This window comes from Eurosta solidaginis, chromosome 1 (genome assembly GCF_040869045.1).
Source record: "Eurosta solidaginis isolate ZX-2024a chromosome 1, ASM4086904v1, whole genome shotgun sequence".
NCBI classification, from domain to species: Eukaryota; Metazoa; Arthropoda; class Insecta; order Diptera; family Tephritidae; genus Eurosta; species Eurosta solidaginis.
The window spans coordinates 352,739,857-352,766,509 of record NC_090319.1 but is presented as its reverse complement, the minus strand read 5'-3'; the positions used below and the strand labels follow the sequence as shown (position 1 = coordinate 352,766,509).

At 39.1% G+C, this 26,653-nt stretch overlaps 1 pseudogene; it reads right to left on the bottom strand.

Moving 5' to 3' along the window:
* The window catches only part of LOC137241037 (tigger transposable element-derived protein 4-like), a 63,625-nt pseudogene extending 43,879 nt beyond the window's left edge, over nt 1-19,746 (bottom strand).
* Between the last annotated feature and the right edge of the window lie 6,907 nt (nt 19,747-26,653).

The following is a 26,653-nucleotide window of genomic DNA, read 5'->3' as shown; positions in this document are numbered from 1 at the left end:
ATTAATTTTCGATAAATTTGATAACAAATTGATACATTTTCATTCATAATTCGATATATTATTGGTATAAAATAACTCATTTGGATAACATGTCTATATATTTTCCATAAATAAGGGTTTTCCTTCGATAAAAAACCGATATCCATAGAAATTTGATAACATTTCGATAGCTTATAGACAACTTGTTTATACCACTTCGATAACACAGCTATAACACACCTTTCCTTTCCTTTCCTTTTCTTTTCTTTTCTTTTCTTTTCTTTTCTTTTCTTTTCTTTTCTTTTATTTTCTTTTCGTTTCTTTTCTTTAACTTCCTTTTATTTCTTTTCCTTTGTTTTCCTTTCCTTTCCTCTCCTTCTCTTTCATTTCTTTTCCTTTCCTTTTCCTTACAGAGTGGGTCTGTAAAGTGTCGAAGATCATGTTTAGGTTAAGTTACTCTTATCATTAAAAAGAGAGGCCCGCAGACTCATGATAAGTATTCTGACTGCAGACTGCCGTCTGTGAAAGTAGATTTAGGAAATGTGTCTTGGAGGATGAAATAATCGAGCACCTGTTTTAGCTCGTGTTCTGGGCTTTACCAGGCTAAGACTCCAGCTAAAAGGAGTGAAACAACTGTCAGATTCGGAAGAAGAAAGTGGTATAGGTCTAAAAAGTTTTTTGTATTTGCCAAGAGGATGGAGTAATTTAATGACATAAGTCTTGGTTTTTGATAGGGTTTTTCAGATTGGTCGTTGAAAAAACTTTTGGTAACACTATGGACTCATTCAGTCTATGTTAGGTCCTAACGGACAGGGCAGTTCCACCTAAGATTCTTTTCCACGTAAATCGGAAGCTGTGACTCAAATAATAATAAGAACATCATATCGAATTGTGAGAACATGCTCTGTATATAATAATACTTAAGCCTACCTAAAATTAGAAAATCGGTTAATAACCACATTCTCTAGCTGGGACACTTCCTACATCTGTGTAAGTTCAAAATAAAAGTTTCAGTTAAAAATGTTAGTTATTTTTTGCGGCTTTTTATTTATTGGAAAGCGTAGACACCTTTATAAGTTTTCCCAACTTTGGCAACTTCTGTTTGCTGGGCATTCATGGAATATTAATTTATAGGTGTGCAAAGGAGAAAAGTAGTGGTGGTGAAGAAATTACGAGATTGGTGTGTGAATTCCAAACATTTTCGAAATATTCTTATAAGCGAATGTTTTTCTATGATAATATGGATGTATGGGTAAAACGGGTTATGAACTGCGAATGGTTGCGAGTACTAAACATAAATTTTCTAGACCACAGGTGGAAGAGAGTTATGCTGTGTTTATTATTATGGTTGTAGTATAGTGCACTCACGAAACTAAAATAACAATACACATACACACACACACATATACACCAGACAATTTAGGATCCTCCGAACAGAGTAGGTAAGTATATGAATGCAGTTACATAAATATTTTTGCTTTTACAAACATGTATACATATGTGTTTGTGTGGTGAAAATTTCCGTGCTGAAATCTACACTGGCACTGCTTGAAATTTTATCATAAGAAAGTTGTTTTCGCTAGCAACTTCCAAAATTTGCGTGAATATTAAAATACAATTGTGTTGCTTTTAGAGTTTGGCACAAAGTGCAAAATAGGGTGAGGCACGTAAGCAAGTCATCAAGTGTAAATTTAGAAAGCTGCAATTGAATATGTGTAAGCTAACAATGGTAAATGGTGGTATACATACAGTGACGGACAAAATCTACATATACCCCCTATTTCCACTGGATTGATAGATTTATAACTTATCTGAAAAATGTGCTTATACAGTTTTATTTGAAACCTTTTTCTTAACATAATATACTTAAAAAATCCTTACATTATTGAAAAATAGTTATGGAATAAACATTAGAACAACGTTGACAAAAGTCTACATACAGTACATAAATAACCTGTTTTAGTATGAACAACTTCACCTAACACTAAATAATATTGTTTGTTAGGGTTAAGTCGGTCCATAGTTAGCATCAAGACCAACTTGAAGCCATCGTGGAATTGAAGCTATTAAATTTGTTAACTCTGCAGGCGTTATACTGTTCCAAGCTTCTATGATGTGTTCCTTGAGGAGAACAGCGCTACTTTTTTTTACTTATTTTCTGTTCTAAAATTTCTCAGATATGCTCAAATATATTTAAATCTGGGCTTTGGGGTGGTTTTTTTTAATCGCCTTGGAGCAGAGTGGAGCAGCCAATCCTTAACAATATGTGCAGTGTGCTTTCGATCGTCATCCTTCTGAATGACCCAACCTGGTCCGAACTCCAATTTATCCATCGATGGTTTTCAAATATCTCGTAAGAAAGATTTGTATCTTAAACGATCCATAATAACTCACTTTTTAGCAGATACTTTTGGATTTTTGTGCACTTATTTCAAAATAAAGCTGATGTCTCGGCGAGGTAGTTTGCTCGGAGGGCCACTGCTACTGTTGCTCAACTCAACTTTGCAATTTTTGCAATTTCACTATATAATCTTTTTACTTTTCTGCGATGTACAACCAAATTTCTTACGTTAATCGATATTTCTTTTCTAGGAGGCATTATTGATATTTAAATCATCCAACCGCAACCAAACTGAATATTAGCTAAGCAACAAACATAAAAAGAGAATTAAACTAGTAAAATAGAACTTAATTAGAGTTGGCAAAGGGTAAATACCCAACTCGTAAATACCCGATAAACTGGTTATATACTGTAACGAATTTTGTGAGATTTCGATTATTTATACTCTTTCTGCTAACGTTCCTATCGCTGAAATTTCGAATAAATAACTCCAATATTCAATATTGCAATCTGGTCTATATTTAGATTACTTTGGGAGTACTTCACAATTATACCTCACTTCACAACGAATAGCGTCTTTAAATCAAACTGATTACTGAATCCTCAGCTTACGCTGCTTTTATACCCTCGGTTTTCTCGTTCACGCATTTCTCCTAAGGTCTAGGAATTTTGCGGTCTAGTAGTTTATGCTTTTCTACTATATATGTGTATATGTGTGAGTAAGTACTTCGACTGATGACTACATGTGTGTGTGTGAGATATCTCTTCGTTGCCATGTACATAAGTATCGCTGCTTTCTGTGATTTGTTGTTGCGATTATTTACTAACAGCCTAGTGATATCAACATTCGCCACAATAAGGTAAAAATGGGTAAATACCCAAATATTTACCCAAAAGAGGAGTACAAATTATCTTTTAGAAACTATGGGAAAGAAACACACAAATTCAATCCAAAATATACTAAATTGTTGAGTAGTTATCCATTGCTATCGGTTGAATTAGTTTTAATCTGTAATCCAGCGTTTTCAATCTTTACCCAATGCATGCCGTTGCAAAAAAAATTTTAAATTGCCCAGCAAAAATTTCAAGTCAAAAAGGAGCCAGAAAAGATATCTAAATCGGGGCGCTTACAGTCGTTATGACCTCATTTACGAGGCCAACGGTCGCCCTATATGAGCCTATTCTCAAATATCATATAAGCCTAAATTAGAGCCCGATATGAATTTTAAAAAACTTTTAAACAGTTCATATTTAAATTCTTCTAGAACTCTTTCCAGCGTAATTATAACTCTAATGAACTCTTACACGAATGACACGTTGGCATTAAATAACAAAATCTATAACAAAATATTAAGGAGGAAACCATAAAAGGTAGCGCACCGTCGCCGGCGCTTGTTGGTACTATATTGGGTTCGAGCAAAGGTAGCAATAATGTCGAAATGTAATTTATTTTTTTTAATGAAAAATTTTCCTAATAAAATATCAATATTTGTTCCAAACTTGCTTTGACAAATATTTGGCATGCCATCACATCGCAGTCATAAAATGATCCCATATGATCCTTTTTCTGATTCCTCATTTTGGATTCTTAAATTATGAGCGCCATAAGCATGTTTGAGGGGTAGCTTATGTGTACCCTATAAACATTTTCGAAGCCCCTAAAATTCTGGAGTCTAATATGTATGTGAAAAATTTGAGCCTCAGAAATTGTATCACCTAAGAGTCTTTTAAGATTCAAATTTGATGAAATTATGAACAAACGGAAAATATTAAAATTGGTAACTGTGACAATTTATTCTAAACTAGCAGGGTACCTGACGTTGTTCGGGATGCGTATTTATATTAAAGTGGCCCTTATAATTTTTTTTTTTTTTAATTTTATTTAGTGTATTGACCCTGATGTTATAAACGATTATTTCACTGATAATTTCACTGAGAATGTAAGCCCCGTCAGTATTAGTGACGACACAGAGTTGCCCTCACAACTTTTAATCCAAAACCCCTTTGAATTCATCTGCGTCAGCGAAAATGAAGTGTACAAAGCTGTAATGGCGATCAAGTCTTACGCAGTTGGAAATGATGGTATATAATTGAAATTTGTTAAAATTTTACTTCCGTATATAGTAGGTGCTCTCACTCACATTATTAACCATATCTTCACAAGTGGTTATTTTCCGGATGCTTGGAAAAAGGCAATTATTTTTCCGACTCCAAAAAAACCTCTTGCGTCCAACACGAGTGACTATAGACCAATTAGTATCCTGCCATCATTTTCCAAAGTGTGTGAAAATTTGATGGCTGACCAAATTGCGGTGCATATTCAAAAGAATAATTTGCTTTCTCCATTGCAGTCTGGGTTTAGGCCTGGGCACAATTGTGCTACTGCTATGCTTAAAATTGTAGATGACATAAGAACGCCTTTTGATAAAGGAGAAATAACTATACTTTGCCTCTTAGATTTCTCTAAGGCATTTGACTCAGTCAACCATTCTCTGTTATGCTGGAAGCTAAGGCATTTTTTCGAGTTCTCTGATAGCTCTTCGAAACTGTTGTTAAGTTATTTAACGGGAAGGGTTCAACGTGTTTTATGTGGTAATGCCTCATCTCAGTTCAAAGCTGTCAAAACAGGTGTCCCGCAAGGCTCAATACTTGGCCCGCTCTTGTTTAGTATGTTTATTAACGACGTATTTTCGGTGTGTAAACATTTTAGTGCGCATGCGTATGCTGATGATATTCAGTTATATCTTTCAAATCGTATCGGTCTTGTAGAAGATTTATGTTACAAAGTAAATAACGATCTGTCTGCTATATTGTGCTGGGCGCAAAAAAATGTTTTGTGTTTAAATGCAAGTAAATCATATGTTGTACCCATATGTAAAACCGAAATAGACCCTGATGATATACCGCCTTTAGTAATCGGTACATCCACCCTTGAGATCACTCACAAAATAAAGAACCTTGGGTTTATAATAAATAATAAACTTAGCTGTGGTTATCATGTTAACAAATTGGTAAGCAATGTTTATTTTATTCTGCGTAGGTTGAGAATGTCTGCAGCGTTTACGCCACAAGAGATACGTAAAAAACTCGCGATACAATTGATTGTGCCCCATTTTACGTACGCGGAATTAGTATATAGTAAACTTGACTCGCTATCAGCAAATAAGGTAAATGTAGCCTTCAACAATGTTACACGGTATGTTTATGGCATAAGTCGTTATGCTCACATATCACCATGGTACGACAAAATTTTGGGTTGTAGTATTATGCAATATTTGGCCGCCAGGAACTGTATTTTCATGTTTAAGTTGCTAGAATGGAAAACCCCTAAATATCTGTATGACAAGATTCAATTAACCAGATCTCAGAGACTAAACAGCTTAATAATCTCGAAATATAGTACACTAACATCTAGCCGGCTGTTTTTCATTAGTGCAATTAAAATGTGGAACAGGATTCCAGAAAATTTAAAATCAGAACTAAATAGAAGCAACTTCAGAAAGCTAATATACAAATATTTTAGTGACCTCGATATGACGCTGACCTCGTAACTACAAATAAGCTGCTAGTATCTTAATCTCTATTTTCTGTCTCTCTCTATTTTCTAAATTTCACTTACTATCTATATCACTTACTGCCTTTTAAATTGTTAAGTGCCATTGCATTAGTATTAAGCTTGAATCAAATATTTTATTTTATCTTTTAAGTAATGTTTTTTTTTTTTAAATATAAATACTAAATAATAGAATGTATCCCATTGCTGATGCACATATAAAAGACTGACTAGTCTTAGTTGTACAATGAAATTAATTAAATAAATGTTATGTTATGTTATAATGTATGTGTACGACAACCAATCGCACACCTACCAAAGCATCGCAGTACACACGAAAACATTGCGCGACCTGTCAGCGAATAGATAAACCGAATTGCACCAAAAGGTTTGAGTCCCTGATTAACGCGTGTAAAAGGTTTAAAATCTTAGCTAAAAGTATTTCATATTGTAGGTAAATTTAAAGATTTTGGAGCAAATACATTTTGACCGATAACTCAGTTATCGATTAATTTATCGAAATTTCACAAAATTCAAATGAAACCTGTGACCTTCCTCTATTGTTTGATGCCCATATTGTACGCATATTTAGAGGTTTTAGGTAACCTCATTTTAACCGATTATCGTAATATGGCAGCGTGAAATAATTTTTTTTGGTACGCCACTGTATCTATTCATGAATTTGATTTTTAATTTATATGAAGCTGAAAAAAAACTTTGCAAAGGCATTCTCTGATATTTGTTTGGAAACTAAGTGTATTTTCCTTCGTTTTTCAAAAAAAAAAAATCCTTAAAAGTAGCTTAATTATAGCTTAAACAACTATATCTTTTTTGTTTCTCACGCGATTTTAATGAAATAAGTTCTAGATTCTCTTCTGGATTACAGGCTATCCATCTGTGAAAGTCTCATAAAAATCCATTCGTTAGTTTCCGAGATTATCGATAGCATACAGACAAACAGACAAACCGACAAACAGACAAACAGAAAAAAGTGGTGCCGATGGATTCTACGACATTCCAAACGCCAAGTACACTCATTTTTTTTTTATAAATCTTAGATGGACAGACACGATTTTCTAGTGATTTATTATAGTATAGATAAAAATTTAATTCAATTTACTAAACTTATTTCATTTCTATTAACAGGATAATTTCAGGGTAATTTTATTACAAAAATTGTTTCCCTATATTTTTTGCTTTGGATATGTGTCATAATTCTTCCTAAAAGCCATGAATTGTGCCATAATAGAATTCAAAATAAGCAATTTATGGGGCCAATAAGGCTCATAAATGATATCACAAAGAGGCCTGTGTAGGATTCATATTAGCGGTAAAATATGAGATTCTTATGGTACTGCTAGGAGTCATATCGTATTCACTTCACGCTCCTAAATGAGTTCGCACTAATTGTTGATTTCGAATGTTTGCTGGGTTGCTTGTTTAAAATCAAAACGAAAATTTCTTAATTTCAAATGGCGTAATAATTTAATTTCTTAACTATAATTCCAAGCAACCTCTATTCAAATTATTACAGAATATCCAAAATAGACACAACAAGTAAGGAAGTCTAAGTTCGGGTGTACACTTGAAATGCTATTGTTGCTTGTTTTGTGTACTTAATAGTGTTACAAAGCTGCGCAATAATACATATATGTACATATATATGATTCTATTCTGAACTAATTTTCGTTTAAAAGAAGCAAAACGGATACAGAGGCTAACACCAATAACATTGAGCGGTAAATATTGCAGTTTTCGTTCAGAAAAGGGGATTTCCCTACTGTTTATTTTAAAATAAAGATTTAAAAGAACAATAAACATAAACACACAAGTGCCATTGTAGTTAAAACGTTATTACAAAAAAAAAAAAAGGGCAGGGTTATTAACAAACTTTTACTGGAAATAGCTTATTACCTGCATCTACTCATTTTTACAAAATCTTTTATATAAAAGAAAGCGATTTAACCGATTTAGTCCATTTTTAATGAAAATATTTCCATCAACGCTCAGCTCCCGAAAAGCTAGCTGATGAAGAAGTGAAATTCAGAAACATGTCCTAGTAACCATCGCCGTTTGTAAACTTACAATTTTTCTCTAATATCAATTACAAAAACCATTGTATAAAGCAATATGAGCAAAGCTCGCTAATTAAATACATATGAAAATATTTCCTGTTAAACACCAAATTTTTCGTCGAGTTATGGCTACAGAAACGTTGGGAAATGCATTGTAAGAAAGGGGAAATGCCGCGCCCATTTTTCTAGATTTGAATTTTTCCCCATTTCTTATTATAACGGTACAAAATACGATTGGTACAAAACTATTTTTCGCTAAGATTTCACTTATAATTTTTGCTTACGATCCTTTTAAAGTCATTTATATAAAAGTGGACGTGGTCCTTAAACAATCTTATCCATTTTTTACTAGAAACATTTCCTGCTATAAGGAAAATATGTGTACCCAATTTTGTTACGATTTGTAAATTTTTCTTCGAGTTAAGGCTACCGAAACATTGAAAATTGCTTAGACAAAAAAGGGGCGGTGCCACACCCATTTTCAAAAATTTTAGTGTGTTCCAATTTAATGTTATAATTCAATTTAGAAAGTAAAATTCTATTTATACAAAACTCTTTTTCGCTAAGATATAACTTAATATTTTCGTTTACGACCCTTTTAAAAATCTTTTATATAAAAGTGGGCGTGGTTTTTAACCGATCTCTTCCAATTTTTCTAGAAATATTTCCTGGTATAGGGAAAATTTGTGTACCCAATTTTTTATGATCCGTTAATTTTTCTTCGAGTTATGGCTCCCGAAACATAGAAAATTGCTTGTCATAATAGGGTCGGTGCCACGCCCATTTTTTTAAATTTGAAGTTATTCCTATTTATTGTTTTAAATCCAATTGGGAAATGAAATACCATTGATATAAACTCCTTTTTGCAAAGATATTGCTTATTTTATTCGTCCACGACCTTTTTAAAAATCTGGCGGTGGTGGGCGTGGTATTAACCGATTTCGTTAATTTTTGCTTCAAAGCATTACTTATAGTAAAGGCAACCTCTCTGCCGAATTTTGTTACGATAGGTTGAACGATTTTTGATTTATGGTTAATAATATTTGTAAAATTGATTTTATCACAAGTGGGCGGTGCCACGCCCATTTAAATTTTTTTTTTTTTCAAATTTTTATCAAGAATCGCAATATCAGTCCACACATCAAATTTCAACATTCTAGGTGTATTATTTACTAAATAATCAGGTTTTTTGTGTTTTTCAAAATGTAATATATATAAAAAGTGGGCGTGGTTATCATCCGATTTCGTTCATTTTCAATACTATTCTGGGTCCAGATAAGCTCGTGTACCAAATTTGGTGAAGATATCTCAATATTTACTCAATTTATCGTGTTAACGGTTAGGCGGACGGACGGACATGGCTCTATCAATTTTTTTTCGATACTGATGATTTTGATATATGGAAGTCTATATCTATCTCCATTCCTTTATACCTGTACAACCAATCGTTATCCAATCAAAGTTATAATACCCCGTATACAAGTACAGCTGGATATAAAGAAGAATATTCCGGGTATTTTCCTGGTTTTTACCAATAAAAATGGTAAATACACGGTAGAATCCCATCTCTATACTTAAGGCCTCATACAAGACAGCCTAATAGAATAAAAGCTAGGTAACTAATGCTGTATGTACACTTTTGTCAATGCCAATATTGCGTTTTTTCGCCATAACTTAGTTGTGTTATGTCCGAGAACGGATTTGTTATAGGTAAAATCATTAAAAAAAAGTTTAAAATGAAATTGCATATTAACATTTTAAGTAATGTTTATGTCTTTTCTAAATAACGAAAGTAGGAGGTGTATATAAACCTTTGTCCGTCACTGTATAGGATTTGCTTCTTTCTTTTAGGAGGCATATTTTTTAGTGCGCGATTAAGTTCATAAACATAAATTTCTGTAAAATTATGCCTTATTAGCGTAAACTTTGTTGTTACACACAAGTACGTATATATAAATGTTTGTATGTATGTAACGACAAAAAAACATTCACAAATTCATGCAATAGCTTTCGAGAAGTTTAAAGTCTATAAACTATTTTGGTGAGAGTAAAGCTATATTAATTATTAATAAAATAATTTTTGCCAAACAATTTCGGCATACAGACTCAAAGGGGAATTTACATATGAATGTTTGTTTGTATGTAAGTGCAGGCAACGTTGAGTATTTTTCAGGGACGGAAAATAATAATAATTATTCTTTTTCGGAGTCGAAAAAGCCCTGGTAAAAAAATTGTCCTAGGTGAAAATGTTTGAGTTCCCAGGTATCCCTATAGCAATATCATGTCGAATCATGCAGTCTTCTTATTTTTCGAACTTTTTCCATAAAAGTACACATATAAAAGTAAAATCTGTCTTTTCATTTTTTAAGTGCGATAGAACTAGTTAAACTCGAACTTTTAAAACTAAAAGTCCCGAAATAAAAGTTAAATCAAGACTTTTATTTTTTAAGGCCGAAATAAAAGTCCCGCTTGATAACAAAGAAACGGCTTATCCGAATTAAACAAATTTGGTACCAATCGATCCTCCTGGATTCCTAAAATTCAAAACCTTGTGGACTTTTGAAAATTTCTGTTAATAATACTAGAAATTTATCATAAACAAACTAGATCGAAAATCTCGTAGTATAAGTGGTGAACTTGCAGTGGATTTTTGCAATAAATTTCGATCCAATACAACTATTAGAGTGAAAATTGGTAAACCGCATTCTGCTATGATAGGAAAGCTTTCCAAAAAAATAAATGGTCGTAATCGGTCAGTAGCCACGCCTCTTTCTGTATATAGAAATTTCCGCACAGAACATACAGTATTTGAGTATCTAAAGAAGCCACATTATTTAAATTTGGCACGTAAATTACTGACATTGCATGTAGTTGATACACATAATTTTTTTTGGACAATGGGCGCGGCACCAACTACATTCCAAATAAAATTTTTTGGACTTTCAAGTGCTATAACTCGTACATACTTTGAGCAAAATTTTTGCAAATTGGTAAGCGAACTTCATATTTGTATTTGTACATGCCGACGGAAAAAGTTTTAAAATCGAATTAAAGTCACACCCACCTGTATATAAAAATATCAAAACTGGCTACTTGAATTCATCGCTAAGTACGTGAATATGTCGGAGTTATTTCGGGACTATGGCGGGATCATTTGGGAATCCTTCCGGTATCATTCCTGGATGACTTTCGGAATCCCGTCAGGGTCATTTCGGGACTTTTTCGGTATAATTTGGGTATCCTTCCGGCATCATTTCTGGATAGTTTTCGGGATCCGTACGGGATTCCATGAGGATTATTTCGGGACTTTTTCGGGAGTATTGCGGGATCATTATGGATGGTTTTCGGGACCGCGTCGGGTTTATTTCGGCATCAATTGGGGAACCTTCCGGTATAATTTCTGGATGGTCTTCGGGATCCCGTTAGGGTAATTTCGGGATCATTTAGGAAATATTTTGACATCATTTTGGGATCCTTCCGTGATCATTTAAGGACTCTTCGAAACCGGTAGTTCTGCACACATGATTTTTTAAATTATGAGCTTTTATGGCCATTGATTGGCTGCAAATTATTCGTAATTAAAGTTCGGTATATTTTATTTTTAAACGGTTTTATTTAGCTTGAGTTGACAGGCCGCATGGCCGCATGCACGGCTGCACGCCCGTTGTGAACGAATCTTGTAATTGAAATTTAAGTAACTTCCCGCTAAGCTACAAGCATGAAACTTGGAATATAGTTCAGAACCCGATGACAATGCAATAATAAGAAAAAAATCGCCGCTAGGTGGCGCATGGATGGAGATATTCACAAAAATCGTATTTGTGGACCGATTTGGCTCATATTTGGACGACCATTATTTGGATTACGACCATTTATTTTTTTGGAAAGCTTTCCTATCATAGCAGAATGCGGTTTACCAATTTTCACTCTAATAGTTGTATTGGATCGAAATTTAATGCAAAAATCCACTGCAAGTTCACCACTTATACTACGAGATTTTCGATCTAGTTTGTTTTTGATAAATTTCTAGTATTATTAACAGAAATTTTCAAAAGTCCACAAGGTTTTGAATTTTAGGAATCCAGGAGGATCGATTGGTACCAAATTTGTTTAATTCGGATAAGCCGTTTTTTGTTATCAAGCGGGACTTTTATTTCGGCCTTAAAAAATAAAAGTCTTGATTTAATTTTTATTTCGGGACTTTTATTTTTAAAAGTCCGATTTTAACTAGTTCTATCGGACTCAAAAAATAAAAATCCGAAAATAATTTTTATCTTGATCCAAATATATTTAAAGTCCAAAATTAATAGTTTTGCATGGACTTATATTATAAAAGGAATAACAGTTTCAGCCCCTGGAATTTTTCTTTTGCGTGTTGGAATTCCCATTACACAAATACCTATTTCATGTTTCAGCAATGCAAAAAGCAATTAGCTGCGCTTGGAAGTAATTTTGAATGGAAGAAAGAGTTTGAGAATTAAAATTCCGAATTATGTTATGGAATCGGTTGTGAAATACAATGACGGATTGTTAACGGAAGCAGTTATATATCTTTGTTAGAGCAGATATTAGGCACTTCGAATTGGGCCCGTATTGTGTTGTATGATCCAATGGCTTGAGAATCGGTTGGATTACACATTGGAATTTGTGACAATGCGCATTCATAAGCTCTGTAATAAGTTATTAATTTTAGAAAAACGATGACAGTTTCATGGCTAGCAGTGAATCACACTAACTCCGAACAGAACTATCTCATTAGGAGAAGGTACTTGTGTAACGTAACGTTACAATAACGTAATTCCCCCTGTATTTCCTTATTCACCTAAACCTGAACCTCCCTGTATTTATTTTGCTATAGCATAGCCAACAACCACTTCTTTTATAGCATATTCAACAACCAACTAAATTGCGAACCAATGAAAACCACAATAACGGAGCGTTGAATTCTCAACCAGTTTGTGTCACCACCCATATAAACACTGAATTTGCATTTTTGCAATTCAGTCCTCGCAGGTGAGCCAGCGGGAGTGGTTGTCTTTTTAAAGACAAAATTGCCACTCCTGCTAGCCAGCTGAGTGGAAGGGGCGCTGTCATGGCGCGGGTCACCCTTCACCCAGGTAAGGACGAGCGGGGCGGATGCCTTTGTGCTATTGCCACCCGCCGCCCCCCTGGGTATTGAGCGGCCCGACGCCTTGATGACTATGTCACCCCTCCCCCTCAGCTCTGGCTTCGGCCAGCTGAGTGGAAGGGGCGCTGTCATGGCGCGGGTCACCCTTCACCCAGGTAAGGACGAGCGGGGCGGATGCCTTTGTGCTATTGCCACCCGTCGCCCCCTTGGGTGTTGAGCGGCCCGACGCCCTAAAGACTACATAACCCCCTCCCCCCTCAGCTCTGGCTTCGGCTAGTTGAGTGGAAGGGGAGCCGTCATGGCACGGGTCACCCTTCACCCGGGTAAGGACGAGCGGGGCGGATGCCTTTGTGCTATTGCCACCCGTCGCGCCCCTGGGTGTTGAGCGGCCCGACGCCTTAATGACTATACCCCCCTCCCCCTCAACTCTGGGTTCGGCCGTGAGTCGATTCGTGCGCATAAGGGGCTACCGCTGTGCCGTTAGGGTGCACTTCCCCTCCGCGCACGGATCGATCCACGGTGTATCGGCTGGTACAGCCCCGCCCCTCTTACGCACCTTCTATAAGCGTGCAACTAGGGAGGCGGGGGTGTCCAGCAGTGAAACCAGCACTAACGAGTCCTCGCAGTCTCTTCCGCAGGTGACTGACCCGCGACTACCACAGCTGCCGAAGAAGAGCGACTAGACGGATCCCGTTGCAGCCGACCGACCAATACCAGCCCGTTGGTACGCCTATCCGACCCCGCCCGGAACACGCAGCCGCTGTCCAGGTAAACCCCGTCGCCGGCCTATTTTCTCACTCTCTCTCTCTGCCCTGGTACGCGCTCCGTAGCCCACCGCCGCTGCCGTCGCCCCTCTGGTGCCGCCGCTGCTACGACGACCGTTGGCCGTTCGACATCCTACCGCCGTTAAGCCGCTGTATCCGTCCCGCCGCTGCTACGACGACCGTTGGCCGTTCGCCATCCTGCCCCCGTTAAGCCGCTGCATCCGTCACGCCGCTGCTACGACGACCGTTGGCTGTTCGCCATCCTACCGCCGTTAAGCCGCTGCATCCGTCACGCCGCTGCTACGACGACCGTTGGCCGTTCGCCATCCTACCGCCGTTGAGCCGCTGTATCCGTCACGCCGCTGCTACGACGACCGTTGGCCGCTCGCCATCTTACCACCGTTAAGCCGCTGTATCCGTCACGCCGCTGCTACGACGACCGTTGGCCGTTCGCCATCCTACCGCCGTTAAGCCGCTGCATCACCGTCCCTCCAGTTCGCTGGTGCCGTCACTACGTCCATACCGCTACATCCATCCGTCCGCTAATACTGTCCGCCGTCCAGCCACTGCGCTCATACTACTGTACCAATCCGTCCGCTAGTACTGTCCGCCGTCCGGCCGCCGCGCTGATCCCGCCGCTGCTCCCGGACAACCGTACCATCCACCCGCTACTGCACCGCCGCTAAACCACCGTACTGGCCCCTCCGCTACTACTACGCCTATTAGCCACCGCCTCCATCTTTGTACGGAAAGCTGCTGTCCGCCTAATATCCCCAGCCGTGTGTGTGTGCGTTCGTAACACATAAATATCGTGTATTTATTCAGTAGGGGTTTGTGGGACCTTTACTCGACTCTGGATTGACTGAGTGTTACCCCAGCCTTAGACAAAACCCACCTCATAAATGGCGCCCGAGCAGGGACCCTCCTCCGCAGATGACCGTGGAAAAACAACTACAACCACCACCAACACTGCCGGGGCGGGTTCGACGAACGCACCGCTAGAAACAACACACACACAGGCTCCGGAAGGCACGCTACTGAACACCGACTCGCTCAATTGGATCTACCTACTTAGGAAGGAGAAGCTGATCGAGGAGTGTAAGGAACACCGAATCGACGTGGAAGGCCAAACCGTAGCCGAGCTGCGTCGCGCACTGAGTACTTACGTGCGAGCGAAACGCGCCAGGAAATCCAGTGAAGACCTGTTGAAAGAGCTGGAACGAGAAGTGAACGAGGAAGAGGGGAAGTTCGCTACGCTACCCCAGCCAACAACAAAGCCGATCCCTACAATCCAGATCAACAGCCCACAGCCGCACGGAGGAAAGGGAGAGAACGCACTACCAAAACGAGACGAAATGAGCGACGGTGAACTTATGAATACCGTTCGCCGCTGGGACTTGCACTTTTCGGGGGAGGAGTCACTGCACGAATTTCTTGAGAGGATAGAGGAGCTTGCCGAATGCTACCGCATCCCCGTCGACCGACTCCTCCCAACACTGCCGGAGCTTCTACGTGGGAAAGCATTGCAATGGTACCGCGTCCGTAAGCAACACATACACCGCTGGAGCGAGATGCGGAGGGAGGTGCAAAATTTTTTTCTACCCAAGCGACACATACGACATTTGGAAGAAGCCATCCGACAACGCAAACAGCAAGGCCGAGAGAAGGCCAAGGACTACATCCTCGCACTGGAAACGCTGATCCGCCAACACCCGACGATGTGCGAAGAGAATCACCTCGAACGGATCTTTGATGGTCTACGCGTGGAATACCGCCTTTTTGTCAAACGCAGCGAGTTTAGGACGATCGAGGAGCTCCTGGAGCTAACGGAAGAGTATGAGCTGTTAAGAGGCGAGGAAGCGAAACAGGGAAAAATGGTGGCCCACAGCCTATACCACCTACCCATGGAATACGACAGCAAAGAGTGCTGTTGGCGCTGCAAGGAACGCGGACACCACCGCTTCCAATGTAGGGGCCCCTGGAGGAAGTTCTGCTCCCGGTGTGGCCAAGACAACATCCTCTCCAGGGACTGCCCATGCCCTCCGACTAGCCCAACTACCGAGAACGCACCCCGAACGCCGTCCAACGCTATTAAAGGAAGCCGCCAAGCACCGTACGTCCGACCAGAGAAGCCGAAGGAACCACCCGCCAGCAAATCGACCGCAAAAACACAAGTAGATGGCCGATTCTATATACCAGTGGTCATCGAGGACATGAGCGTGCGCGCACTAGTGGACACCGGCGCCACCCTATCCTATGTAGATGACACCGTACGGAAACACCTAGAAAAGAACAACATCAAGGCGCGCCCCAACAAGCGAAGCATCCAGCTGGCAGACCAAACGTGTGTCTTTACCTCGAACTCCTACCCGGCAAGGATTGTGTATCAAGGACGAACCACAGACGCGATGCTATCCGTTATCCCAAACTTGGCCGAACAGGTAATCCTCGGAATGGACTTCCTAAGACAGAGGGGAATCATCCTCACGCTGGATGGTCAGCCGCTAGAGGCCACCGTGACCAAGAGAGCACCCGAACTGGATACGCTATGTGCATTGACGAGCCGAGAACACCTGAGCGACGAACAAAACACGGAACTGGGAAACTTCCTGGCGCATCACCAAAAACGGTTTGGCGAAATCATCGGACCAAGCACTGCAGCCGAGCATACGATTCGTCTCAAACATAACCGACCGCTGAAGCAACGATACTACCCCCGCAACCCGGCCATGCAACAAGTCATCAACGAAGAGGTAGACGAGCTATTAGCAGGAGGAAGGATAGAACAATCGCGAAGCGCGTACAGCTCGCCAATCGTGCTAGTCCGCAAAAACAGGGCACGTGGAGGATGTGCATCGATTACCGTCAACTCAACGCCGCCAGCGAACCAGACGCTTACCCGTTGCCGCAAATTGGAGCCATTCTCGACCAGCTGAAAGAGGCGAAATTCATCTCGACCATTGACTTGAAGAACGACTACTGGCAAATCCCGCTCGCCAGAGCATCCCGACCATACACCGCATTTACAGTTCCTGGCAGAGGGTTGTTCCAGTGGAAAGTCATGCCATTTGGCCTACACTCTGCTCCGGCTACCTTTCAACGCGCTCTGGATTCGATACTTGGACCCGAACTCCAACCAAAAGTTTTCGCGTACCTGGACGATATCATCGTATTGGGAGATACCTTCGCAGAGCACTTGGCGATCTTGAGGGAAGTGTTCGAGCGCCTACAAAGACACAGGATGCAAGTAAACTTCGAAAAATGCAGCTTCGTCCAGCAACAACTCCATTACCTAGGACATATCATCAGTTCGAAAGGAATTCACACCGATCCAGCAAAAGTATCCGCTGTAGAGGAGATGCCCGCACCGAAAACGCTCAAAGAGCTCCGCCGTTTTCTTGGACTCGCGTCATGGTACCGCCGCTTCGTGGCAGACTTCTCTACGCTCGCCGCGCCGCTTAACCAACTGCTGAAAAAGGGACAAGTCTGGAAATGGGAGGCGCAACAAAATCACGCTTTCAAAGCTCTCAAGGATAAGCTCTCCAGCGCGCCAATACTTTGTTGTCCGGACTTCTCTCGACCGTTTTTTCTCCAGACCGACGCGAGCGGAGAGGGCCTGGGCGTCGTGCTCTATCAACGCCATTCCGACCACGAGAATGTAGTAGCCTACGCCAGCCGAAGCCTAACCCAGCTGGAAAAACGATACTCGGCCACCGAACATGAATGCCTCGCCGTGCTATGGGGTATCCGTAAGATGAGACCGTACCTGGAGGGGTATCACTTCACCGTCATCACCGACCACCACTCACTAAAATGGCTGCACTCACTCCAAAACCCCTCTGGACGTCTGGCAAGATGGGCACTGGAATTGCAACAATATAATTTCGAGATAGAATACCGAAAAGGAGCACAGAACGTGGTAGCCGACGCACTCTCCCGCTGCCCGCTACAACACGCCGATGATGACATTTTGTACACCATAACCAACGGAATAAACGACTGGCACGAGAGGAAAGCAAGACAGGTGCGGGAAAAACCTCAAGCACATCCAGATTACCAGATCGTCGATAACCGACTCTTCCGCCACATTTCCCCGAGCAATCAACTGTCGCGGTCACCGCAATGGAAGCTGTGCATCCCAGCCGACCGACGAAAGGACGTACTACAGGAAGTCCACGACGCCGCCGCCGCCGGACACCTCGGGGTGAAGAAGACGCTTAAGAGAGCACAACAGAACTATTACTGGCCCGGGATGTTCCGCGATGTCCTCAAACACGTACGGAAGTGTATCAGATGCGCAGAGCACAAAGTCGAGCAAAGACGCCCAGCAGGATTGATGGCAACCATGCAATCATCACGACCGTGGGAAATAGTAACCGCTGACTTCGTAGGGCCACTACCCCGTTCCAAGCAAGGAAATACTTGCCTCCTTGTTATGGTGGACAAATTCTCCAAGTGGGTGGAGTTGATCCCAGTGCGCCAAGCGACAACGGCAAGCGTAATCAAAGCACTCCAAGAAAGAGTCATATACCGATTTGGCTGCCCGAAAACCTTCCTCACAGACAACGGCAAACAATTCGTTGGGAAGGCATTAGCAACGTTTTTAAAGGACCACCGCATCGACCACAAGTTTACGGCAGCCTACGCCCCGCACGAAAACCCCACCGAGCGAACCAACCGAGTCGTGAAAACCATGATGGCTCAGCGATGCAAGGACGACCACCGCACCTGGGACCAGGAGATACCGCAAATAGCATTCGCGATAAACACGGCCAGCCACGAATCTACAACAGCATCAGCAGCAGAAATCAACTTCGGTAGAGACCTTACAGCACCGCAGCAAGTGCGCACGGAGGGAGCAGTACCAGCAGAGCCACCAACCGTACCACCGTCCATCACCAAGTTGTGGGACGAGATAAAAGGGCACCTAGCCAAAGCTTCAAAGCAATAGAAAAAACACTACGACTTACGCAGACGGCAATGGAAGCCACGTATAGGCGAGCAGGTGATGAAAAGGGACCACCCACTCTCATCCGCGGCAGACAAATTCGCCCAGAAGTTAGCACCAAAATTTTCCGGCCCGTACTTGGTGATGGAATACGTTTCGACGAACACGGAACCAGACCGTCCAATATGAGTCGAAAACACCGGCAACAAGTAAATTGTACATTGCACGCCCTATCTCCAGCCATGTTAGCACAGAACAAAATTGTGAGTCTTTCCTTTGATAGTTTACCGCCCACGCATTTTTCGGATTTAAGGGTTAGGGTTTTGTCAGGTAAGGCACGAAAGAAAAGCCCACTTTCGCCTGCGTTGTAAATGTCTTGAGGCTTGTAACCGGTCAAGAGAGATGTCGGTTTTGTTCTAAACTGTTCGACACCATCCTGGTTTACATCTGTAGCTTCACCAGATACGCATTTGAAAGCAACATTATTCCTTATTCCCCACTTCGCCATCCATCTGAAGCATTAAAATTAGGTACACCCAGTTTGCCTGCAATTTCCATTGCCTTTGCTTTCAAACTGGGACCAGAAATCGGAATGTTTTACCTTCTAGTCTTAGCGAGCCAATTAAAACGCATCCTATCTATTTAAGAGCCGCCTTCTTTAAGAAAACTTCGCTTTTGATGAACATTAACTCCAGATTCCCATTTATAACGAATTTTTTCTTTATTGTTATTGATTTCAGAGCTTGTGTTTTGCAAATATTGAACCTTTCAAAGCAAAAGAAACGTGTAACTACTACCATTACATTTCTGGGCTCACTGTACTTTACCTTTTTGCAACTCCACGTATTGATAATTTATCGTTTTCGAAAACATTACTAATTTCCATTTTTTCTTTAATAGAAAGTACCTTATTTTTCGGCGCCATATTATTACGAACTTTGAACGCAACTATTCGCATGCAACTGACTTAACAAACTGAATGGAAAACTACCCTTAATTTGAAACACACGGCTTGAATGTGTGCATACACGTTAAAGGGGAATCATCTATTTCATTTTTATAATGAACAACAAAGCTTCCTTGTGATATTTTTGAATTTTGTCCGGTTATGAGAAATTTTTTTATGAAAATTGTTTGAAATACCTTGTCCGCGTCCGGTTATTAGAGTGTCCGTTTATTAGGATGATATTTGTATGAAAAAAGGAATGAAAAACCTGTGTGCCCAAAATTTGTCCGGTTATTGGAGCTGTCCGGTTATAAGGACTGTCCGTAATGGGGAATTTCACTGTATGCGAGTAAGATAATACGGTCCGGAAAGTTTTCTTTTCGGAATCCTCTTATGGAAAAAATCAAAGAGGGAGATTCGCACTTTGTTCGATCGAGCAGGAGAAAAGCGATCTAAGTTTCATTGACGTTATACTGGTTGACACCAGTTAGCCTAGATACTAATAAACCATTTTTGAGCGAAATTCACTTAGGCAAGATGTTTCGAACTTGATACCAGAGCTTAAGGCGTTAGATACCGATATATTCGAAACACGATATGGTTCATACTCCAAACGTGCATGACTTTGTTTAATCTCTTTAACTTTAAATTTATCAAATATATATAATGTCATTGTTCATTTCAGTTTTATTAATTTTTGCCTTTATGGTACATCATTAACATACGCCATTTGCGAACCGCTCATTAGTACGCAGGCAGCAATGCAATTATATATTGTCATTCCAGAAGTGAATTTGCTAAATGTGAATTGCATGTAGAATTATACTGTGAATAACAGAAAAATCAGTTTATACGTTATTTGTTGCCACAAGTGGTGTTAACACATTTTGTTAGTAATTGCATGTGTATGTGTGTATGGGTATTCGAATACAAATTTAATCACCACATTCGCAACTACATATACAAATTTACAGATATACACGGTTGCTTTTCATTTCAATAATAGTGTCATGGGCATATAAAAGCGGACGCACGAATAAAAAATTGTGTATGTGTATGTAGAAATTATGGTGTTCCTTACTTTTTCTTTAATATTTAAAAAGCTCATGTAGCATAAAGCATATACACCTTAATGTCTAATAAATGGGTATTCGAAAATTAAAGTGATTACAATTTCGCGTTTGCAAGACGAGCACAATTGTACTAAGGAACTTAGAGCCCTGGTCCAAATCTACTTTTACTCGGTGCATTGTTGCTTCAGAAAAACATTTTTAAACAAGTAAATGTGTCTAGGTTTGGGTGTAATCGAATATTATATATACTCAGCTGAGAGCTCCAATCGAACCGTTCATGTGGCCTCCGTTTTTGATACTAAGTGTTCTCAAAAGTGTGTATTTAAAATATTCGTCTTTATATTGGAAATATGTGTGTCGAATTTTTCCCCGATAGATCTATTTTTCTGCCCGTTATAGCTTAGGTTAAGTTAGAATAGCCACCGCTGCGAGAACCAGTGCAGTAAGGCCCATAAAGGTCACGTTGCAATATCACGTGGATCTCTCCCTTACTCAAACCAACAAGTGGATTCAGCAAATTCAGGGATTTCTCTGGATCCAAAGCAGCCAGATCACAAAGATCATCAAACAAAAGAGATCCCAAAACTTTCTTCCTCTTGTGCCAAAGCGAAGGACAATCGAAGTGCTTAGCTGTTTCCAAATCCTCCCCTCTACAGCTCCAGCTGTAGTAATTATAGGGAGCACGCAGCCATTGTACACGCCTCCCGATTGCTATGTGGACGGTTATAAGTCTGACCACTAGATATATCTTCCCCTTCTAAAAAGAAGCACACTTCTCGTGCGTTTCCATTCCATTCAGGCCATACAAGCTTAGTGTAATAGCACGACTCAAGATTCCTCCATCTCACATCCCTCTCCCTAAGGAGAATCCCTTTCATAATGACCTTACAGGTTGCGAGCGGCATGCTCAATCCCTTCCAGAAAGACGAAAGCAGAACGGATGCCATTTCATTGCCCTGTATATCCGAGTATCCATGCACCCATACCAGACTAAGGGAAATTTGCTCAGCTATCTCCTTAAGAGATTTGTGGCACTTCTTTACTGTCTTGGACCTTAGAATAATGTTTGCCCCCATTTAAGTGGCCACGCTCATTTCCAAAATGAAACAACTTAATAAATACACTTAAGTAGTCAAATAGAATTGATATTAAGTTACGGTCCTACCTCTTTTACACAAAAGTGCTCGTGGTCCTTGTCTGATTTTGTCCTTTTTTGAGAGAAATATTTGGAGTTCTAATTCTACCGAACTGTATGTAAGATACATCAGCTATTTTCGATTTATCCCTTACGAAACTTGTAAAAATGATTGGTCAAAAAGGGCGGTGCCACGCCGATTTCCAATTTCGCTAGTAATTTCTTTTTATTGGAATAACTGTAGCAGTAAAATAGCATTGAGATAAAGTTATTTTTCGTAGAGATATAGCTTATAGTCATCTACGGTCCTTTTATAACTCTTTTATATAAAAGGGGCGTTGTGTTTTACTGATTTCGTAAATTTTTTCCAAACGCAAACTGATTTGTCTCCAAACAAAATTTGAAAACGGATAACATAAAATCTTTCTGAACTAAGCGGGGATTGCCCCTATTCCTTTTAATGTATATAAACATTTATTTGAAGAAATCAGGATGGATAAAGCGACAGCTGAAGCGGCAGTTACCCACCGACGTGTGCCGTACGTACGGACGTTTGTCGTACGAAACACGTTTGACCGAACCCTCAAGCCCGTAGGAATCAATGTGTGCGTCTGTGTACATGTACATAACATATTTGTGTGTGTATTGTTTACAGCAAAGCACTGTTGCCATTGACCAGTTTGCATGCATGCTTATGCAAACATGAACTTTTGGAACTACAATTTTTCATGGTGCAAATGGCAGAAACAAATACTGAATAAGAATTTCTAGTTCATTTGTTTGTAACCTCCAATTTTATATAATAATTTTAGAATATTTCAACAAAATTTGAAACAATCATTAGGCCTTTTTGTATAATAACTGCAATTGGTCCAAACATAGCACACAAAATATTAATAGGCAACTCTGTCTTGTGAGAGAGCGATCAGCTGACACGTTCTTACGGACAAAATCAAAATTGTTTTGATTTCTACGTTCCGGGCTACGTACGTACGTGCGTTGATTGTCGGTGAGTTTTCGTTTACATTGCACACTCATAAGTTAGGTCGTGTCAGCTGACACGTTTTTTTCTACGTACGTTCGTGGGTAACTACCGCTTGATTCGATGTCCGTTTAAATTTCTTACCAATTATTAAATAAATTATAAAATTATTTATTTTATCTATTTTCTCTTAGAGGGTATGATTTTCCGTCACACAAATTATGCTCACCCTAAAGTAAGTACATACATGCTGTGTCAAAGTTCGTGCGATCATCGAAAATATCTGTCTTGCATGGTCATTACATAAACCGAGCCTTCATTTTGTTGCCGCCTCAACCTTTTCTGATAACGCACATTTCTGCAGAACATATACCCAAATATATATTTATAACCCGCTGCGGTAAGAAATGTTTTAATGTTGTATATAAACCCGTTCTAATTTCGCAATTTTCTTCGCATATAAAGAGACACCCTAACGGGTAGCTCTATTAGGTGAACACCTCTCTTGGCCGGATAGTTTTTCATGCACCAAGTTTCAGATACAATTTTTAAAACCCATTGCCCCCTGTTTGGTAGACTCCTACTATTTGCTATAAATTGAAATGAAATACCTCTACTGAGTGGACAAGATCCTTTTATCAATCATTCGAAAACCTCTATTGAATGAATGCGAACTTATCGTAAGCGAACTTAGTTAGAGAAAAAATATCAATTTGTACGTTTAAAAGACGTCCTACTGGTTGCGGGCACGTGAACTTGACGTGATCTTTGACAGTTTGCAGCCTTATGCTTGATTTTACAACTTTCCTACTTGGTTGATCATATGCAGCTATTTATTGCCTTTCAGTTCATCGAATTTTTCCTTACAATATATTGCTATTTGATCAGGGCCCTACATTCATTGTAAGTTTCTCTTTGTTACAATTTTTTCAAGTGCTTATGTGCACCCCTACACACTTCTAGTTGATGTGGTATGCGAGATTATCATCCAAAGACCACGTGGTTGCCAATACAAACGCTTACGCGACTGCAGTTTGCGCAGTTTTCCTTGCTTCAACCTACAGTTCTATTGAGACTCTAATATCTCAACCCAAGCACGGGCTTACATAATTTTTAAAACACAAAAGCACAATATAAAAATGCGTCTTTAAAAATAAAAATAAAACAAACCTAATGCGGTTTCGTCGCTAGTTAAATTATGGTCTTATAACAACGCATAAACAACATTTGGAAAAAATAACTCAACAAAATGAACGACTTTCAAGCGACGTAATACTAACGCGTTGTGTGACTAACATTTAGGCCCGGATTTTTAGTAGTTGATTAAACTAAGCTTACATTAAGTTTGCTTAAACTCTAGTCAAATTTTAACTCCAGTTAAACTACTTAGCAGTTTTTCAGTCACAGTTTAAGGACGCCTTTGGGGTTTTTTTGCGGCAACATTGGTTTTTTATTATCTAGATAATTTGTAGATATGGCAACAGCTGGATTTTGTTTACCCAACAAACATGAAAAAAAAATTTCTTCAGCGAAATATATCTAGTTCCGGAAGTGAAATCCAACATCAATATTAAATTATTCTTAAACCAGGTAATTCTCGAGTTAATATTCAACATCGTTCTTCAATCACTATCCAACCTCTGGGAAATTTTGTAATATTTAGAGTTCTCGAGTTGATCTCCAACGTTATTATCATTATCAAACTATTATCCAACCTTTGAGAGATTTTGAGAAATGTACAGTTCCAAATGAATATTCAACACATTTTTTCAGATGATATCCTATATTGGATATCGAGTTTAGGTGGATTTGTAAAAAAATTTTGAAGGTGGTACCACCAAAACCAACAGCTGTTTATTGTGAGAAATAAAAACCTGTAGTGGAATTCACTCACATTTCGTTATTCAGTAACTATTTTGTATCGATATTTGTTTATGGACGATCAGCTGTGTTGTTAAATAAACGGCAAGTAAATTGGCTGCGTTAAAAATCACGAAATTAATATTTCTGGTAAATTTAGTTAAAAAGGAAAATCGGAAGTTTAATTAAATACTTGCAAACGCAAAAAGCTGGTTTTTAAATCAAATGGCATTTGAGTACTTGGCGTACGTTTTATCACAAGATGAAGAATTATTAAGTCCATAGCTAGTGGACAGACACCTTCTTAGAGAAGTAGATAACCCATTCCACTTGAATGCAATGAGTTTCGATAGCTGTACCGACTTTCCCCAGTCTTAGCTCATGCATGATATTATTTCTCAACTTGAAGGTCAATTAAGGGGTACAAAAATAACTGCGATATCAACAGAGAAAAAAAAAAAGAAATTAATAACGCATTAACTTAAAATATGTAAAAACTTGCACAATAATGACTTTTAAAAGCAGTTAGTATACGGAATTTATTTATTTTTGGCATTCCTTTTGTGCTTTTCGCATTTTTTAGGTTTCGTTAAGCTGTGCTATTAAACGAAATTTAAATGTCAACTATTTCAAGTCGTTAAAACTAAGTAAATGAATTACACTACAGGTTGATAGCAGTAATGGAGCGTAATTAATCAAAAAAAAAATTATGTATAATTTATTTCATTTTCGTGAAAATACTGTAGTATGGAATCTTACATTTGAGTCCAGTTAAAAAACCAAAAGTTGGGAATTACTTGTTTTCAACTCAAGTAATAGCATTTTTTGTTTTATAAAAAATTTTATCTTTTACTGAGTACGCTATGATTCTCAAGTTGAGCCACTGTATCGAAACAACGCTTGAGCATTTAGAAGTATACCTACTTATCAACATGAGCTCTAATGGAACTCAAGCCCAAACGGTTGTTGGGTATATTCGACGCCATTTCTATTTAACGCAAATAACTGATAGGGTAACTAGAGTTTAACCCTGCCAGACCGGCCGCTTTGGCTCAACTTAAACTTCAGTTAAAGTAAACTAAACATCTGCAGAATAAGTTTAAGCGTGGTTTAACTGACAAACTGAGTTGAACTTGTACTGAAAAACCAGGCCTTAATGTACTAAAAACAATTTTTTTTTTAATTTTTGCGTTGTTTCTTTTTTAAAATAAGTTTAAATTAAAATTTTCGGAAACCTGTAGACCGTAAATTTACGCAGTTATTAAGGAATATATATTTTTTTTGTTATAAAAGTTGAAACAATACTCTTGTTTTGAGTGAGTTAAATATATGCATTGAGGTATATAAATTATCTGCACAGTAATAACTTTAACACATTTTTTCAGTGGTAGCGTTGAATGTTGTTGTTAAGTCATGTTGTATGTGTCATTGCTAGCTTTAAAATTGCGCATTGTCAGTCGACAATAACTAACAACTTGTTAAAATTTCCACAGTGGTTATACAAGAACAATACCACAAATGTGCAATTAAATTGTACGTATAAATAAAGAGTTTAACAATAACGGGACAAAAATGTTTTTCCGCCTTTTACCAGACACCTTTTCACACAACACACTTTGTCATTAAGTAAAGGAATGTTGTAGGTGCTTTACTGTAGATTACGAAATAAATTCGAAAAATTATATGAAACGCAGTTTATCTTCATTTCAAATTTAGTTTTTATACAAATTCTTTTCATACATAATACAACAATAAAGTGAATAAATAAGTATATCTTTATGGCAAGAGCCTTAAATTTCTAAAACCAAAGTGGGCGAAGCGAGCCTTTTTTCTTCGTTCAATTATTTTAAGTATATGAATTTCTATTGA